A 20,492-nucleotide genomic window follows, 5' to 3' on the forward strand; every position below is an offset into this window, starting at 1 on the left:
CAAGCAGCCTGGAGCTCGGTTTAACGTTTCATCTGAAAGACGGCACTTCCCACAGGGCAGCACCACCTCAGCACAGCACCGGGTGTGTCAGCCTAGATTTTTGTGCTCGGGTCCCTGTTGTGGGACTCGAACCCACAACCTCCTGACTCAAAGGCAAGTGCGTTACCCACTGAGCCACAGCTGACCCTGGAAAAAAGTTGGCGATGGAACAGGTTTTAAGCAAGTGCAAGGGGCAGGGAAAGTGGGAAGGGAAGTTCTGTGATAGGATGGAGGGCAGGAGAGATTAAATGACAAAAGGGATGAAAGTACAAAGCAAATAGAGATGGTAATGGGAGAGCTAAAGAATCATCAATAGCTGCCATGTGCAAAAATAAGGGTAGAGGTTATGGACTGAAATTGTTGATTCGATGTTGAGTCCAGAAGGCTGTAAAGTGCCTAACCAAATGAGTTACAGTTCCTCGAGCTTACGTTGAGCTTCGTTGGAACAGGCCGCGGACGGAGAGATCAGAGTGGGAGTCGAGCGGAGTATTAAAGTGACAGGCGTGTCACTTAACACCATGTGCTTTAATTTTTGCAACAAGTCTCTCATGTGGCACCTTAGCAAATGCTTTCTGGAAATCTATTATATGAACACAAGAACCTAAGAATTAGGAGCAGGAGTCGGCCATACGGCCCCTCGAGCCTGCTCCGCCGTTCAGTACGATCATGGCTGATCTTCGACCTCAACTCCACTCTCCCGCCCGATCCCCATATCCTTTGATTGCCCTATCGATCTCAGCCTTGAATATACGCAATGTGTGAGCATCCACAGCCCTCTGGGGCGGAGGATTCCAAAGATTCACCACCCTCTGAGTGAAGAAATTCCTCCTCATCTTAGTCTTAAAAGGCCCACTCCTTATCCTGAGACTATGCCCCCTAATTCTAGATTCTGCAGACAGGGGAAACAACCTCTCAGCATCTACCCTGTCCATCCCCCTCAGAATCTTGTTTCAATTCGATCAACTCTCATTCTTCTAAACCCTAGAGAGTAGAGGCCCAATCTACTCAATCTTTCCCCATGTGACAACCCTCTCATCCAAGGGATCAAACCAGTTGATACGCTCATAATAAAGGATGAAACTGAGTACTGTGTACAATGAACAAGTGTGACCTTAGCTCCCTTAATAAGACTCTAGAGTGCAGGTACCTCTTGGGTGGCCTGCTTATATACCGTGCTCCCAGGGGATGCTGGGATCCCTTGGGACTCCAACAGGTAGGCTCTCTGGTGGTAGAGTAATACAGGTTATAGGGGTTAAATACATAACACCAGTGAACCTTTATTGTACTGCCTCCAAGGCAAGTACGTCCTTCCTCAGATAAGGAGACCAAAACTGTGCAGCAACATCCACTGTATTTCCTTTATCAATACAGTTTGTACTTTTGTGCAGTTTGTACGGTTAAGCAACGCCTCGATTTCAAAATTCTCATCCTAATTTTCAAATTCCTCCATGGCCTCACCCCTCCCTATCTCTGTAATCTCCTCCAGCCCCACAACCCCCCCGGGATCTCTGCACTCCTTTAATTCTGCCCTCTTGAGCATCCCTGATTATAATCGCTCAACCATCGGTGGCCGTGCCTTCCGTTGCCTGGGCCCCAAGCTCTGGAATTCCCTGCCGAAACCTCTCTGCCTCTCTTTCCTCCTTCAAGACGCTCCTTAAAACCTACCTCTTTGACCAAGCTTCCTGCGCTAATTTCTACTTCAATCCGGAGAAGTGTGAGTTAATACATTTGGGGAGAGCTAACAAGGTAAGGGAATACACATTAAATGGTAGGACACTGAGAAGTGTAGAGGAACAAAGGGATCTTGGAGTGCAGGTCCACAGATACCTGAAGGTTGCAGGCCAGGTAGATAAGGTGGTTAAGACGGCATACGGAATACATGCCTTTATTAGCCGAGGCATAGAATACATGAGCTGGGGGGGGTGTTATGCTTGAACCGTACAAAACACTAGTTAGGCCACAGCTGGAATACTGCGTGCAGTTCTGGTCACCGCATTACAGGAAAGATGTGATTGCACTGGAGAGGATACAGAGGAGATTTACGAGGATGTTGCCAGGACTGGAGAATTCTAGCTATGAGGAAAGATTGGATAGGCTGAGTTTGACAAAAACCTTTAAAAAGTACGTGGATGTGCACTTGAAGTGCCGTAACCTACAAGGCTACGGACCTAGAGCTGGAAAGTGGGATTAGGCTGGATAGCTCTTTGTCGGCCGGCGCGGACACGATGGGCCAAAATGGCCTCCTTCCCTGCTGTAAATTTCTATATTCTACAATGTGTGAGGTGTACAACAGAGATTGTAAGAGGAGATTGAATCAAGTTTTCTTTTAATGCAGGAAGGGTTTTTGATAGGATTAACAAAGAGTCGATGACAAGTGTCAATTTAAACTCGTCACTGTTAGATATGCACACTATAGATATACTCGCTTCAGTCACTGTAGACACTGCATAAGATGGAGACTTGTTACCTGATGTACTATCAATTAGGTTTACACTGTGTATATACTATGCTGGCACCACTAGAGGGTGCAACTGGTGGAGACCGGGGTTTCCTGCCCCTGTGGCAGAGGGCACTGCGGTGGGAGACCTGAGGATCACCTGCATAGGTGTGCAGGGCCCAGTATAAAAGGCTGCTCACCATGCTTGTGTCTCACTCTGGAGTTACGAATAAAGGACCAAGGTCACTACAGTTTGAGTACAACACATTGCCTCGTGGAGTCATTCACAAGTGCATTACAGACATAACAGTCATGAAGACCAAGGAGAGAGCGTAGGAGACATTTCTTGGCGGAGAGGGTGGTAGGAGCAGGGAATGCCATGCCACTGGGAGTGGTTGAGGCGGAAAACATTGCACCTTTGATGGGAAACGAGGACACAGTTTTGAAGCAAAGGAAAATACAGGGCTACGGGCAGAGATTGAGGCCAATGGGGTTCACAGAAACATAGAAATTTACAGCGCTGAAGGAGGCCATTTTGGCCCATCGTGTCCGCGCCGGCCGACAAAGAGCCGCACGGCCCTCGGTCAGCAGCCCTGAAGGTTACATATAAACCTATGAACAATGAACAATGGCGGACAGATAAAGAGCATCCAGCCCAACCAGTCCACCCCATACAATTGCGATCATATATCATATCATCATCATCATAGGCAGTCCCTCGGAATCGAGGAAGACTTGCTTCCATTCTTAAAATGAGTTCTTAGGTGGCTGAACAGTCCAATACGAGAACCACAGTCCCTGTCACAGGTGGGACAGACAGTGGTTGAGGGAAGGGGAGGGTGGGACTGGTTTGCCGCACGCTCCTTCCGCTGCCTGCGCTTGGTTTCTGCATGCTCTCGGCGATAAGACTCAAGGTGCTCAGCGCCCTCCCGGATGCACTTTGTTAGCGTTAGTGTTTTCTTAGAAGAATCACTCAACACTCAGGGTCGGTTCCAATGCTGAAGCAGCTTTTATTACGCTCAGCGGGAAGGAAAAACTCAGGACCGTATCCAGGTTTCTCTTGACAGAACAAAGAGTTACATGTACCTTTATATGTTTCACAACAGTTACAAAACAGTTTACTGCAGCTACACAGCCCATCACGGCTGGACACAAGCCAATCACAATGATTATAGATTACATATAGGTTATTTTAACCCAATAGAATTCCCCTTATGTCTCAGGAACCATGTGTTCGTCTTTTGTCAGCTTGGGCTGATTGATATAGGTTCTCTCACTAGTTCTTTCTTCTTGGAGAAATAATTGGTATATAGCCTTGTTTACAGCAAATGGTTTCCCTCTTATCTTTCTTCCTGAAATAATTGGTTTCATGGCCTTGTTCACAGGAGATGGTTTCCTTCTTATCTCTGTCTTCCCAGGCATTCCTACAGTGGGCCTCACAGGGTTATTGCTCGGTCAGTGAACGTTCAACAGTTCACAGTTTGACTACCTGATTTCCCATAATGCCTGGGCAGCCATTTTATGTGTGTGTCCATTTAAGCTTATGTGAGTTTTAAATATCCAGCAGGTGCCTAATGCCTAAGTCTATATATATTTCTACTCTCTACAACAATTCCCCCCTTTCGGTAAAGGGACTAGTCCTAGTCCCCTTTTAACCGACCGTACTGCCTTTATCTGATATTTGTGCACTGCCCGGTACTCCTTGCCTCAACGTGCTGGCCAGTCACGCGGTTTCAGGAGTCCCGGTTGCTTAGATCAAATTAACAAAGGCTAGCTCCTCCCGTCCCCTTATCAAACAGGCTTGTTTAATATCCAGGGAACGGTGATTGGTCCGTTTCCGCCGTTTGTGGCGCCTGCATACCTGGCAGGCCATCACGCCCCATGTTATTGCTAAGATTAATTGTATTCCGACCAGTGTGTGTGAAATAATTCGAATCCATGGGTGGATATTCACATTTATTCCCCAGTCCCAGACCTTTCTCCACCAACTCTGACTTTGTAAGTCTACCTCGGTATCTTCTTTGATTTTAGTTTGTAGCTGGTGATAGAGTTTTACAGATTGACCCACTCTGAGCCTCAACTCCCGTAATACTTAGGTTAGATGTGGGATAGGGACCTGCTCTGGCTCGTCATAATCCTGCAAATGATCATGGAGCTGATCAGTTACTTCAATAACTTCGGACTTCCGGCGCCTAACCTGGGTGATATGCGATTGCCCGATTGCGACAGGTCGTAGTGGTGTAAAGCAAAAGTTTGGCTGCGGTATAGGGCACTGCAGGTCATTATACTGGTATGAACGCTCAGTAGTAGAGACGCAGTATCTTCCCCTCCCTCCGTAGCCTTCCCTCGCGAAGTGCATGTGTGCGGGCACTATTTCTAGTACACACCCGTTGGTTCGGTTAAACCCGCACTCGTCTAGTTCCCCTCGGCCCACCGGGTGAGGGCATACTGTGATTTCCCCCCTTTGCTTGCAATCTGCTAGGGAAATCCCAGTAAGTATGTTGTTTCGACGAACGGCAGAGGTGGTGGTTAGGTAGTAGCGAATGGAGACATTTTCCCGTATTACTCCGATATTCTCTAGTTGGTATAAGGGGAACGGCCCTGAGTCCGGCGTTGCTATGGGGATCAACAGGACTATCCCTATCCCGGTAGTCCTACCCATCTGGCAATCTGGAATTGCGGGGTATACTCGGGTCAGTCCCTTCAGAGTACAATTATCCAGTGTCCCCCTTTGGTTCGCCAACTGAGCCAAATGTGAACTGTCTATCCAATCGGGTACTTCCCCGCGTTGGATCTGGTCGAGGTTGTGGCGGATCTGTCCCACCATCCACAGACCATAAGCATGACAGAGTTGCCCCTGTCTTTGCTTTATTGTATCTTCTTGTTCTCTATCAATGAGGTGATTGATGGTTTTAGCGTGAGCTTCCAGGACTGAGATGCCATCCAACTGGATTTCGGCACCCTCCTTTCCTAGGTTGGCCTGGTCTTCCTGGTTTTGCTCCACCCTCTCCAATAACCCCTTCATCACCCCTTTAAGCTGTTCTACCCTCTCATTTAGCCCTTGTATGTCTATCGAGTTCACTACGGAGGTTCCTGTATTGAAAACGGTAGCAACATCATTTACTATTTCCCTCTTCACCCTGGGTGCTAACCCCTGTCCCCGGAACTTACTGGCACCCATGGCATCGGCAGCCTGCTGCATTACGACTTTACTTAATACATTGTACATCTTCCTTGACTGTTCGGTACAATATTCCGGCATCTGGATGCCTGAAATATTGATCAGAACAGGCACAATTTCATGTTTAACATTATCATACAATAATTCCCCTTCGTTGTACATTGCAATCCCATTTTCTGGTCCCTTAGTAGTTATGGGACAAGGCAGTTCTTCGGGCAATGTAGTGATTCTTATGGGGCGCGGTGTCGGAGGGGGTGAGAAACATACATACAATTATATTGCAGCCGCCCCCGCCTCCTCGTAATACCCACACAGCCCCATTCCCTTCTTGCGGATGACTGATTGCTGGGATTGTCCCGGAGGCGCGCAAATTATGCCAAAAGTACATTTATCAGGCCCTTTGACATCCCTCCGTTTAATGCATCTGCTCCTTATACCCGTGGAGCACTGTACACATACTCTTATTCTTATTAGGATTCTTATTAAAATAAGTCCTGTCCTTGCTCCAGTCCTTGGCTGCTGGGATGCACATTCCGTCCGTTAAATTAAACAAGACTCCATAGTTCATATAGTTGTTTATTTCCAGCGTGCTCTGCAATCCGTCGGTGTTGCCCAGGGTACGTGCCTGTCGCAGGGCTATCCATATTACGAGTAGCGCCGTTCGTATTCCCATTCCGGTAAGTATTATCTGTAATTTTAAACAGACGGCCTGGTCGTCACCAGGGGTTAAGTTTTTTTGCTCTACGAGTGTCCCTGTCACCCTGCAAAATCAGAAGCACAAGGTTATAATCGAACCATTTCGAGCTGAATCTGTAGGGCGTGCGCCTGTGTCTTTACCCACTTAAATATTACCCAAACTCCTATTATGACCAAGGCCAAAGCTATTCCTCCAAACATCGCTGTCTGCTTTACCGTTAGGTTGGGTTTGTGGACTACACCTACCCACCGTGGGGTACATTGGCTCTATTGCCAGAGGTGATGGTGCTATGGCTGCGCACTGCACTATCCGTCTAGTCCCGTTATCTCTTCCAGCCTGTTTATCTTAGCTTTTAACTCTTCAATTTGTTTTATTGAATATCTATTTCTTTATTGTATCAGGCAAGTATTATTACATAAGCTAGTTCTATTTTTATTTTTGTTTCCTCTGTTAGGTGAGTCTTTTTTTTTCCCTATTAAGAAATCCAAATTAATAATGTTCAGTATAAAACGGCTGTCAATGGAAAGGGTTAACTCCTTTCCAGGTTTGTAAGAAGACCTGATGTCATTACGTGACTTCACGTAATCATCTGGAAAAAAAAAGTCTTTGTGCCTTCAAAACTGGCTTCGAAATTAGGAATCCGTTAAACAGCATAAATCATTAGAGTAAACTCCAATGTTTTCTTAACTTCTAATTCAAGTACTTGCCAAAGAATTATTTTTTTTTTTTAATTGTTTTAAAACAAGACCACACATACAATAGCAATTTTGTTTACTGAAATTCAATTCTGTTTTTTTTTATTTCTCTCTTTCTCCTCGTTATCTTCAAAACCCTCCTGCTTGTTTAGACTGTTCGGGACATTTTGGAAATCTTTTCAAACTGCATTGAAACTTTTTCATAATTGAAAATTCGAATCCATGTAGAGTGTTTTTTACTTATTCCAATTTTTTTTTTTTCTAATTAAACCAATATCTTTTTCACAGCAAACATCAACTAGTATTTAGTAAGTTATGTCTTTTTCCATTTAGTCTGTTACATCTTTTTTTTCTTTCTTCAAATTAGGTTTTGTATTTTACACGGAGGGTTCGTAACTCCATAAAGTTGTTAATTTAAAATTTGTTTACTTTCAAAGTGGCATCTTTATCTTTTTCTTTTTCTCCATAACTGGAATGAAGTCCATCTTTGAGAGTTTGAGTGCTTTTTCGTTATCTCAAAATGCTCCAGTTTCAAAGTCGTTACTAAAGCTTGCTGTTTTTTAACATTTTCCAAAAGTTCCTTTTACACCTTCGCAGATAGCTCGCCACTTGCCCAGGAGTTTGACCTGATCAGATTTAATTTAATCTTTTTTTTTTTTAAATCCACCTCAGTATTTCCTGTGCCTTCTCTGAATATCTCAAAATCCCAATTCAAACTTTGTAATTTCAATCTTTATTTAAAACTTTTTTTTTAGAAGCTCTCTTTTTTTTCAGCATTCTTTATCTCATTCCGAGACTAAATTTATGTCTTTCAACCCAATCAATCATTGCATGTTTTCTTTCGGCAAGTAAGTGAGCATGTCAAATAAATATTTTGCTCAACAAACCTATTCTTTATTTGTTTATTTTCCTAGCTCCGTAACTTATCATCCGAATAAATCCACACCTGCGTTTCTAACTTAAATGTCTTAAAACTTCCCACATACAGGACAACATTACAAAGGGTTTAAAAAAAAAGACTTTCACTCTGTTTCTAAAATAAACAGACACTTGCATTCCTCTTCCAACCAGACTTTCGGAACATGAAAACATAAAAAAATTCATTCTGCAGTCAAAAATCACACAGACACTTCTCACTCAACGATTTACAACAGTCTCTCTTCTTGTTTTGGCCGGCTCTATTTTTGGATCCATGACCTTTCAGGGAATTCGTAGTTTTATCTAAATAATTCCTCACATAACTAATTCCTGAGGATTCCACCCTGCTTTAATCATATTTTCAATAAGCTTCTTTTGTTTTTCCGCCAGGTGGCGGGTAAGCGACCCTTCTGGTCCCCACTCGAGTTTACTTGTTTTCATGGCCATTCCTGGGTAGGACTACTACCGTTAGGAATCTACTCTCAGAGGTCCGCTTTCTTTCTAGCGCGACTTGTAGTAAACTTTCTCTTGGCTACTGTCAGGTCACAAGTTCTGCTGTTGCACAAACTTATACAATTCTTAAAAACGCGTTTAAGCAATTCCCGCAGTGCTCTACATATCCTTAACGACTACCTACCACCGCTCAGCCCGTTGGTCCGACCCTGTTCACAGGTTTGGATTCCGTTAGCCGCTGTACACCGCTTGGTTCTATCCCGGGGTATTTCAAATTACACTACTGGGTCCGGAAGATGTCTCTCGGTATCACGATCCCACGGTCTAAGTGTGTTCCCTACGCCTACTTGGTTCCTGGCCGTCACGTGGGACAAAAGTCCTCTTAATTCAGGCTCAGGCTAGGCGTTTGAGATATTAGACCGTCTCCTCATGTCGATCAACCAGCTTCCACCTTCCGCACCCTTTATACTTAAAAATAGTTTTTTTATACTCACCCGGGTTTTTTCCAAGGGCGTCCAGCGACTCCGGGAAATCCTGCCGACTACGCCATTGTTAGCGTTAGTGTTTTCTTAGAAGAATCACTCAACACTCAGGGTCGGTTCCAATGCTGAAGCAGCTTTTATTACGCTCAGCGGGAAGGAAAAACTCAGGACCGTATCCAGGTTTCTCTTCACAGAACAAAGAGTTACATGTACCTTTATATGTTTCACAACAGTTACAAAACAGTTTACTGCAGCTACACAGCCCATCACGGCTGGACACAAGCCAATCACAATGATTATAGATTACATATAGGTTATTTTAACCCAATAGAATTCCCCTTATGTCTCAGGAACCATGTGTTCGTCTTTTGTCAGCTTGGGCTGATTGATATAGGTTCTCTCACTAGTTCTTTCTTCTTGGAGAAATAATTGGTATATAGCCTTGTTTACAGCAAATGGTTTCCCTCTTATCTTTCTTCCTGAAATAATTGGTTTCATGGCCTTGTTCACAGGAGATGGTTTCCTTCTTATCTCTGTCTTCCCAGGCATTCCTACAGTGGGCCTCACAGGGTTATTGCTCGGTCAGTGAACGTTCAACAGTTCACAGTTTGACTACCTGATTTCCCATAATGCCTGGGCAGCCATTTTATGTGTGTGTCCATTTAAGCTTATGTGAGTTTTAAATATCCAGCAGGTGCCTAATGCCTAAGTCTATATATATTTCTACTCTCTACAACACACTTCCTCCACTTAGGGCGGACTGGTCTTTGGCCAGGGACTCCCAGGTGTCGGTGGGGTTGTCGCACTTTATCAGGGAGGCTTTGAGGGTGTCCCTGTAACATTTCCTCTGCCCACCTTCGGCGCGTTTGCCGTGAAGGAGTTCCGAGTAGAGCGCTCGCTTTGGGAGTCTCATGTCAGGCATACGAACAATGTGGCCCGCCCAGCGGAGCTGATCGAGTGTGGTCAGTGCTTTGATGCTGGGGATGTTGGCCTGATCGAGGACGGTAACCTTTGGTGCGTCTGTCCTCCCAGGGGATTTGTAGGATCTTGCGGAGACATCGTTGGTGGTATTTCTCCAGCAACTTGAGGTGTCTACTGTACACCTGTTATTACAACTGCGATACCCCATGCATCGCAACATTTTACACTTCACCCCACGCGGAGCTGTGCAATCTGGGAGAGGCCAAAAAAACAGATAAAACCCAGGCCAATTGGGAAAAAAATTTGGAAAAATTCCTCTCTGACCCATCCAGGTGATCAAAACTAGTCCGGGAGATCACTCTGGCGGGATTAGATTCCCTGACGTACTTACCTTCGTATCTGCGCCAGCCAACAAGAGGTTATCTAGTCTAGCGACAACTTTCCCAGTGGCTTATGACTGGTAAGCATCAAGGCTGTGACCTCCCACTCTGAACTCCAGTGGACCACTGACCCTCTCAATGCCTGCCCTCAACCAAGCCCCCGACCATCTACCATCAAGGGCGCTACTCGGAGCTGAGCTTGTGGCCAATATCTCGCCGTAGGCAATTAGGCTCATTCAGCAGTGCCCGGTCTCCAGTCGTCTTGGACCTTCTTGCCACTGGACCAAGACCTTGCTCAGCTCAGCCCGTGTGCAACGGCCACCCCACGTTAAAAGAACTCATGCACAGGCATCTTCCACTCTGTTAACATGAAGTTTTGGACCTGGAACGTCAGGACCCTCATGGACAACACCAACACCGACAGGCCGGAACGCCGCACTGCCATAGTTGCCCAGGAACTTAGGCGCTTTGATAGCGACATCGCCGCCCTAAGTGGAGGAAGTGGATCCGGTAGGGCGCTGAGCACCTAGAGTCTTGTCATCGAGAGCATGCAGAAACCAAGCGCAGGCAGGCAGTGGAAGGAGCGTGCGGCAAACCAATCACACCCACCCCTTCCCTCAACAACTATCTGTCCCACCTGTGACAGAGACTATGGTTCTCGTATTGGACTGTACAGTCACTTAAGGACTCATGTTAAGAGTGGAAGCAAGTCTTCCTCGATTCCAAGGGACTGCCTATTCCCAGTCTAACCCCACTTACCAGTTCTAGGTCCGTAGCCCTGTAGGTTATTTCATTTTGGATTTCTCGAATACAGTGCTGGCACCAACACGATGGGCCAAATGGCCTCATCCATGCCTTTGTTACCTCTCGACTCGACTATTCCAACGAACTCCTGGCCAGCCTCCCACCTTGCACCCTCCGTCAACTTGAGCTCATCTAAAACTCTGCTGCCCATATCCTAACTCGCACCGAGTCCCGCTCACCCATCACCCCCTGTGCTCACTGCCCTGTATCCTAACTTGCACCGAGTCCCACTCACCCATCACCCCCTGTGCTCGCTGCATCATGTCCTAACTCGCACCGAGTCCCGCTCACCCATCACTCCTCTGTGCTCGCTGCCCCATGTCCTAGCTCGCACCGAGTCCCGCTCACCCATCACCCCCTGTGCTCGCTGCCCTGTGTCCTAACTCGCACCGAGTCCCGCTCACCCATCATCCCCTGTGCTCGCTGACCTACATTGGCTCCCGGTCCAGCAACTCCTCGATTTTTAAAATTCTAATCCTTGCGTTTAAATTCCTCCCTGGCCCCCATGGCCTCGCCCCCTCGCTATCTCTGTAACCTACTCCAGCCTTACAAACCACTGAGATGTCTGCGCTCCTCCAATTCTGGCTTCTTGTGCATCGGGGGCTTCTTGTGCATCCCCCGATTTCCATCGCTCCACCATCGGTGGCCGTGCCTCCAGCTGCCTGGGCCCCAAGCTCTGGAACTCCCTCCCTAAACCTCTCCGCCTCTCTCTCCTCCTTTAAAATGCACCTTAAAACCTACCAGTCTTTTGGTCACAAGTCCTAATATCTCCTAATAGTTCCTATGGAGTGGAGGGTAGCCAATGTAACCCCACTTTTTAAAAAAGGAGGGAGAGAGATAACAGGGAATTATAGACCGGTCAGCCTGACATCGGTAGTGGGTAAAATGATGGAATCAATTATTCAGGATGTCATAGCAGTGCATTTGGAAAGAGGTGACATGATAGGTCCAAGTCAGCATGGATTTGTGAAAGGGAAATCATGCTTGACAAATCTTCTGGAATTTTTTGAGGATGTTTCCAGTAGAGTGGACAAGGGAGAACCAGTTGATGTGGTATATTTGGACTTTCAGAAGGCTTTCGACAAGGTCCCACACAAGAGATTAATGTGCAAAGTTAAAGCACATGGGATTGAGGGTAGTGTGCTGACATGGATTGAGAACTGGTTGTCAGACAGGAAGCAAAGAGTAGGAGTAAATGGGGACTTTTCAGAATGGCAGGCAGTGACTAGTGGGGTACCGCAAGGTTCTGTGCTGGGGCCCCAGCTGTTTACACTGTACATTAATGATTTAGACGAGGGGATTAAATGTAGTATCTCCAAATTTGCGGATGACACTAAGTTGGGTGGCAGTATGAGCTGCGAGGAGGATGCTATGAGGCTGCAGAGCGACTTGGATAGGTTAGGTGAGTGGGCAAATGCATGGCAGATGAAGTATAATGTGGATAAATGTGAGGTTGTCCACTTTGGTGGTAAAAACAGAGAGACAGACTATTATCTGAATGGTGACAGATTAGGAAAAGGGGAGGTGCAAAGAGACCTGGGTGTCATGGTACATCAGTCATTGAAGGTTGGCATGCAGGTACAGCAGGTGGTTAAGAAAGCAAATGGCATGTTGGCCTTCATAGCGAGGGGATTTGAGTACAGGGGCAGGGAGGTGTTGCTACAGTTGTACAGGGCCTTGGTGAGGCCACACCTGGAGTATTGTGTACAGTTTTGGTCACCTAACCTGAGGAAGAACATTCTTGCTATTGAGAGAGTGCAGCGAAGGTTCACCAGACTGATTCCCGGGATGGCGGGACTGACCTATCAAGAAAGACTGGATCAACTGGGCTTGTAATCATTGGAGTTCAGAAGAATGAGAGGGGACCTCATAGAAACTTTAAAATTCTGACGGGGTTAGACAGGTTAGATGCAGGAAGAATGTTCCCAATGTTGGGGAAGTCCAGAACCAAGGGACACAGTCTAAGGATAAGGGGTAAGCCATTTAGGACCGAGATGAGGAGGAATTTCTTTACCCAGAGAGTGGTGAACCTGTGGAATTCTCTACCACAGAAAGTTGTTGAGGACAATTCACTAAATATATTCAAAAAGGAGTTAGATGAAGTCCTTACTACTCGGGGGATCAAGGGGTATGGTGAGAAAGCAGGAATGGGGTACTGAAGTTGCATGTTCAGCCATGAACTCATTGAATGGTGGTGCAGGCTAGAAGGGCCGAATGGCCTACTCCTGCACCTATTTTCTATGTCTATGTTTCTATGTTTCTTATGTGGCTCGGTGCCAAGTTTTGACTGATTATCGCTCCTGTGAAGCACTTTGGGATGTTTTACTACGTTAAAAGGTGCTATACAAATACATATAAGAACATATAAGAAGGAGTGGTGCAGAAGGAAGGGAGATTCAAATTCCTGGCACATTGGAACCGGTTCTGGGGGAGGTGGGACCAGTACAAACTGGACGGTCTGTACCTGGGCAGGACCAGAACCATTGATCTAGGGGGAGTGTTTGCTAGTGCTGTTGGGGAGGGGTTAAACTAATATGGCAGGGGGATGGGAACCTATGCAGGGACATAAAATGGAGGCAGAAGCAAAAGATAGAAAGAAGAATAGTAAAAGTGGAGGGCAGAGAAACCCATGGCAAAAAACAAAAAGGGCCACATTACAAGCAAAATTCTAAAGGGGCAACTTGTGTTTAAAAGGCAAGCCTGGAGGCTCTGTGCCTCAATGCAAGGAGTATTCGGAATAAGGTAGATGAATTAACTGCGCAGATAGCAGTTCACGGATATGATGTAATTGGCATCACGGAGACATGGCTCCAGGATGACCAAGGCTGGGAACTCAACATCCAGGGGTATTCAACATTTATGAAGGATAGACAGGAAAAGGAGGCGGGGTGGTGTTGCTGGTTGGACGAAATTAATGCTGTAGTAAGGAGGGACATTAGCTTGGATGATGTGGAATCGGTATGGGTGGAGCTGCGGAATATCAAAGGGCAGAAAACGCTAGTGGGAGTTGTGCACAGACCACCAAACAGTAGTAGTGAGGTTGGGGACAGCATCAAAAAAGAAATAAGGGATGTGTGCAATAAAGGTACAGCAGTTATCATGGGCGAATTTAATCTACATATTGACTGGGCTAACCAAACTGGTAGCAATGCGGTGGAGGACGATTTCCTAGAGTGTATTCGGGATGATTTTCGAGACCAATATGTCGAGGAACCAACGAGAGAGCTGGCCATCCAAGACTGGGTGTTGTGTAATGAGAAGGGACTAATTGGCAATCTTGTTGTGCGAGGCCCCTTGGGGAAGAGTGACCATAATATGGTAGAATTCTTTATTAAGATGGAGAGTGACACAGTTACTTCAGAAACAAGGGTCCTGAACTTAAGGAAAGGTAACTTCGATGGTATGAGGCGTGAATTGGCTAGAGTAGACTGGAAAATTATGCTTAAAGTGTTGGCGGTGGATAGGCAATGGCAAACATTTAAAGATCACATGGATGAACTTCAACAATGTACATCTCTGTCTGGAGTAAAAATAAAACGGTGAAGGTGGCTCAACCGTGGCTAACAAGGGAAATTAAGGATAGTGTTAGATCCAAGGAAGAGGCATATAAATTGGCCAGAAAAAGCAGTAAACCTGAGGACTGGGAGAAATTTAGAATTCAGCAGAGGAGGACAAAGGGTTTAATTAAGAGGGGGAAAATAGAGTAGGAGAGGAAGCTTGCCGGGAACATAAAAACTGACTGCAGAAGCATTTATAGATATGTGAAGAGAAAAAGATTCGTGAAGACAAACGTAAGTCCCTTGTAGTCAGATTCAGGTGAATTTATAATGGGGAACAAAGAAATGGCAGACCAATTGAACAAATACTTTGGTTCTGTCTTCACGAAGGAAGACGCAAATAACCTTCCGAATGTATAAGGAAGCCGTGGGTCTAGTGAGAAGGAAGAACTGAAGGAAATCCTTATTAGGCGGGAAATTGTGTTAGGGAAATTGATGGGATTGAAGGCCGATAAATCCCTGGGGCCTGCTAGTCTGCATCCCAGAGTACTTAAGGAAGTAGCCCTAGAAATAGTGGATGCATTGTTGATCATTTTCCAACAGTCTATCGACTCTGGATCAGTTCCCATGGACTGGAGGGTAGCTAATGTAACACCACTTTTTTAAAAAGGAGGGAAAGAGAAAACGGGTAATTATAGACCGGTTAGCCTGACATCAGTAGTGGTGAAGATGTTGGAATCAATCATTAAGGATGAAATAGCAGCGCATTTGGAAAGCAGTGACAGGATCGGTCTGAGTCAGCATGGATTTATGAAAGGGAAATCATGCTTGACGAATCTTCTGGAATTTTTAAGGCTGTAACTAGTAGAGTGGACAAGGGAGAACCAGTGGATGTGGTGTATTTGGACTTTCAAAAGGCTTTTGACAAGGTCCCACACAAGAGATTGGTGTGCAAAATCAAAGCACATGGTATTGGGGGTAATGTACTGACGTGGATAGAGAACTGGTTGGCAGACAGGAAGCAGAGAGTCGGGATGAACGGGTCTTTTTCAAAATGGCAGGCAGTGACTAGTGGGGTGCCGCAGGGCTCAGTGCTGGGACCCCAGCTCTTTACAATATACATTAACGATTTAGATGAAGGAATTGAGTGTAATATCTCCAAGTTTGTGGATGACACTAAACTGGGTGACGGTGTGAGCTGTGAGGAGGACGTTAAGAGGCTGCAGGGTGACTTGGACAGGTTAGGTGAGTGGGCAAATGTATGGCAGATGCACTATAATGTGGGTTATCCACTTTGGGGGCAAAAACACGGAGGCAGAATATTATCTGAATGGTGGCAGATTAGGAAAAGGGGAGATGCAACGAGACCTGGGTGTCATAGTACATCAGTCATTGAAAGTTGGCATGCAGGTACAGCAGGCGTTGAAGAAGGCAAATGGTATGTTGGCCTTCATAGCTAGGGGATTTGAGTATAGGAGCAGGGAGGTCTTACTGCAGTTGTACAGAGCCTTGGTGAGGCCTCACCTGGAATATTGTGTTCCTAATCTGAGGAAGGACATTCTTGCTATTGAGGGAGTGCAGCGAAGATTCACCATACTGATTCCTGGGATGGCTGGACTGACATATGAGGAGAGACTGGATCAAGTGGGCCTTTATACACTGGAGTTTAGAAGGATGAGAGGGGATCTCATAAGATTCTGATGGGACTGGATAGGTTAGATGCGGGAAGAATGTTTCCGATGTTTGGAAAGTCCAGAACCAAGGGACACAGTCCAAGGGGTAGGCCATTTATGACTGAGATGAGGAGAAACTTCTTCACTCAGAGAGTTGTTAACCTTTGGAATTGCCGACCACAGAAAGTTGTTGAGGCCAGTTCATTGGATATATTCAAGAGGGAGTTAGATGTGGCCCTTACGGCTAAAGGGATTAAGGGGTATGGAGAGAAAGTAGGAATGGGGTACTGAGGTGAATGATCAGCCATGATCTTATTGAATGGTGGTGCAGGCTCGAAGGGCCGAATGGCCTGCTCCTGCACCTATTTTCTATGTTTCTATAAGAAAGAAACAGGAGCAGGAGTCGGCCATTCGGCCCCTCGAGCCTGCTCTGCCATTCAATAAGATCATGGCTGATCTGATCATGGACTCAGCTCCACTTCCCCGCCCACTCCCCCTAACCCTTCACTCCCTTATCATTCAAAAAGGTCTATCCCCACCTTAAATATATTCAGTGACCCAGCCTCCACAGCTCTCTGGAGCAGAGAATTCCACAGATTCACGAACCTCTGAGAGAAGAAATTCCTCCTCATCTCAATGGGCGAACCCTGATTCGTAATTTATGCCCCGTAGTTCTAGAGTTGTTGCTGGTGTTTGTAGAAACTTCCATAGTTGCATGGAGTGAATATGCATAAGCTTTGTCCCAAGAAATGTTCTGGATTTAGTTGTAATACAATTGATAGTCACGGTTCGTAGAGGAACATAATTAGAAGAGATGAAGCTCTGTAATTGATAGTGATCTAGTGTGGAATGCAGGTGTATGACATTTTTTATTTATTAATTCCTGAGATGTGGGCGTCGCTGGCAAGGCCGGCATTTATTGCCCATCCCTAATCGCCCCTTGAGAAGGTGGTGGTGAGCCGCCTTCTTGAACCGCTGCAGTCTGTGAGGTGAAGGTGCTCCCACAGTGCTGTTAGGGAGGGAGTTCCAGGATTGAGGCCGAGCAACGCTGAAGGAATGGCCGATATATTTCCAAGCCGGGATGGTGTGTGTGTGACTCGGAGGGGAACGTGGAGGTGATGGTGTTCCCATGCGTCTGCCGCCCTTGTCCTTCTAGGCGGTAGAGGTCGCGGGTTTGAGAGGTGCCCCTCCGACAGTACGGCGCTCTCTCAGTATTGCCCTTCCAACAGTGCAGCGCTCCCTCAGCACGGCCCCCCCCACAGTGTGGCACTCCATCAGTACTGCCCCTCCGACAGTACGGCGCTCCCTCAGCACTGCCCCTCCCACAGTGTGGCGCTCCCTCAGCACTGCCCCTCCGACAGTACGGCGCTCCCTCAGTACTGCCCCTCCGACAGTGCGGCGCTCCCTCAGTACTGCCCCTCCGACAGTGCGGCGCTCCCTCAGTACTGCCCCTCCCACAGTGTGGCGTTCCCTCAGTACTGCCCCTCCGACAGTGCGGCGCTCCCTCAGTACTGCCCCTCCCACAGTGTGGCGTTCCCTCAGTACTGCCCCTCCGACAGTGCGGCGCTCCCTCAGCACTACCCCTCCGACAGTGCGGTGCTCCCTCAGTACTGCCCCTCCGACAGTGCGGTGCTCCCTCAGTACTGCCCCTCCGACAGTGCGACGCTCCCTCAGTACTGCCCCTCCGACAGTGCAGCGCTCCCTCCGACAGTGCAGCGCTCCCTCAGCACTACCCCTCCGACAGTGCGACGCTCCCTCAGCACCGCACTGGAGTGTCAGCCTAGATTTTTGTGCTCAAGTCTCGGGAATGGGACTCGAATCCACGATCCGGCTCAGAGGCAAGAGAGAGGAGTGCTACCTACTGAGCCAAGACTGGCAATCCTTCGCCTCCCTCCCCCAATCTGCTGTGAGGGGGAACCACTTAGGCCGGGGAGGGGAGGGAGGAGACTGTTTGCCAGGGTTTCGGGCACCCCGACTCCCCCCGGTGTAAAGTGAGGGTGACGGGATCGGGGGCTTCGTTGCCGGCAGATCATTAATGGATGAGGTAGCAAGATTCTCTGCTTCCCATGCAAGCTGTTCCCCAGCGAGAGCCAGCGTCCCCTGGGAAAGGAGTGGGGGCGGGGGGGGGGAGGGGAGGCAGGGAAACTGGACAAAGCCTTAATACTCGTTCAGCCCCCGATACGCAGCTGCTCAGGCCCCTTTGAATTCTGACCGTTGCCGGGCGATAAAGCGATCAGGCTCGGCTAAGTGTCCCCAGGCCTTGGCCTCACCAACAAACAGATGCGGCCTGGTTTTCCTGGGTCTGTGTTGTCACGGTAACCCCAGCGAGCGGCCAGCTGTCTGGCTTGTTTTGTTTCAGGCCCAGCCGGGAGTTGGGGGTCACCGATGGGGCTGAGAGGGATGTGTGGCGAGATGGAGAGAGAGTGAGAGATGGCGGGGGCGGGGGTGGGGGGGGGGGGGGGCAGGGAGACAGAAATAGAGAGAGGACAGCATCCCCGAAGGTAGCGGGCCAGGTCGATAAGGTGGTTAAGAAGGTATGCGGGATACTTGCCTGTATTAGCCGAGGCATAGAATACAAGAGCAGGGAGGTTATGCTTGAAGTGTATCAAACACTAGTTAGGCCACAGCTGGAGTACTGCGTGCAGTTCTGGTCAACACATTACAGGAAGGATGTGATTGCACTGGAGAGGGTGCAGAGGAGATTTACGAGGATGTCGCCGGGACTGGAGAATTTTAGCTGTGAGGAAAAGATTGGATAGGCTGGGGTTGTTTTTTTGGAACAGAGGAGGCTGAGGGGAGACCTGATTGAGGTGTATAAAATTATGAGGGGCCTGGATAGAGTGGATAGGACGGACCTATTTCTCTTAGCGGGGGGGGGTCGACAACCAGGGGGCATAGGTTTAAAGTAATTGGGGGGAGGTTAAGAGGGGATTTGAGGGGAAATTTCTTCACCCAGAGGGTGGTGGGGGTCTGGGGCAGAACTCACTGCCTGAAAGGGTGGTAGAGGCAGAAACCCTCACCACATTTAAAAAGTACTTGGATAGAAACATAGAAACATAGAAAATAGGTGCAGGAGTAGGCCATTCGGCCCTTCGAGCCTGCACCGCCATTCAATGAGTTCATGGCTGAACAATGAGGAGAGACTGGATCAACTGGGCCTTTATACACTGGAGTTTAGAAGGATGAGAGGGGATCTCATAGAAACGTATAAGATTCTGACGGAACTGGACAGGTTAGATGTGGGAAGAATGTTCCCGATGTTGGGAAAGTCCAGAACCAGGGGACACAGTCTTAGGGGTAGGCCATTTAGGACTGAGATGAGGAGAAACTTCTTCACTCAGAGAATTGTTAACCTGTGAAATTCCCGACTGCAGAGAGTTGTTGATGCTAGTTCATTGGATATATTCAAGAGGGAGTTGGATATGGCCCTTACGGCTAAAGGGATCAAGGGGTATGGAGAGAAAGCAGGAACGGGGTACTGAGGGAATGATCAGCCATGATCTTATTGAATGGTGGTGCAGGCTCGAAGGGCCGAATGGGCCGGCCGACAAAGAGCCACCCAGCCCAATCCCACTTTTCAGCTCTCGGTCCGTAGTCCTGTAGGTTACAAATGCACATCCAAGTACTTTTTAAATGTGGTGAGGGTTTCTGCCTCTACCACCCTTTCAGGCAGTGAGTTCCGCCCCAGCCCCACACCAGCTCTGGGTGAAGACATTTCCCCTCAAATCCCCTCTAAACCTCCCCCCCCCATTACTTTAATTCCACACCCCCTGGTTATTGACCTCTCTGCTCAGGGTAATAGGTCCTCCCTATCCACTCTATCTAGGGGGGGATGGGTAAGAGAGAGAGCATGAGGGAAAGAGAGAGAGAACGTGAGACAGCGGGTACGAGTGAGAAAGAGAGAGAGTGTGAGCGCGAGCGACAGAGAGAGAGAGAGAGAGAGTGAGCACGAGCCACAAAGAGTGGGAGAGAGTGTGAGCGAGAGAGAGGGGAAGAGAGAATGTGAGCACGAGCAGCAGATAGAGAGAAAGAGGGAGAGAAAAGGAGGTGGAAAGTGTGAGAGAGACAGAAAGAGAGCCAGCGCGATCGAAAGAAAGACACAGAGGTACAGAGAGATGCAGACATACAGAAAGAACGATGCAGAGAAAAGAGGAGAAAGAGAGGTCTAAAAGAGAGAGAGAGACAGACAGCAAGGAGATGCACTGAAGAGAGGGAAGTGAAAACAGTGAGAAATGCAAAGAAATATGGAGAGAAAGAGTAAATGATTAAAACTGGAGAAATTAGCACAGAACTCAGTCTCATTGTATTGTTGTTT

Source organism: Pristiophorus japonicus, chromosome 27 (genome assembly GCF_044704955.1).
Source record: "Pristiophorus japonicus isolate sPriJap1 chromosome 27, sPriJap1.hap1, whole genome shotgun sequence".
Lineage (NCBI taxonomy): Eukaryota > Metazoa > Chordata > Chondrichthyes > Pristiophoridae > Pristiophorus > Pristiophorus japonicus.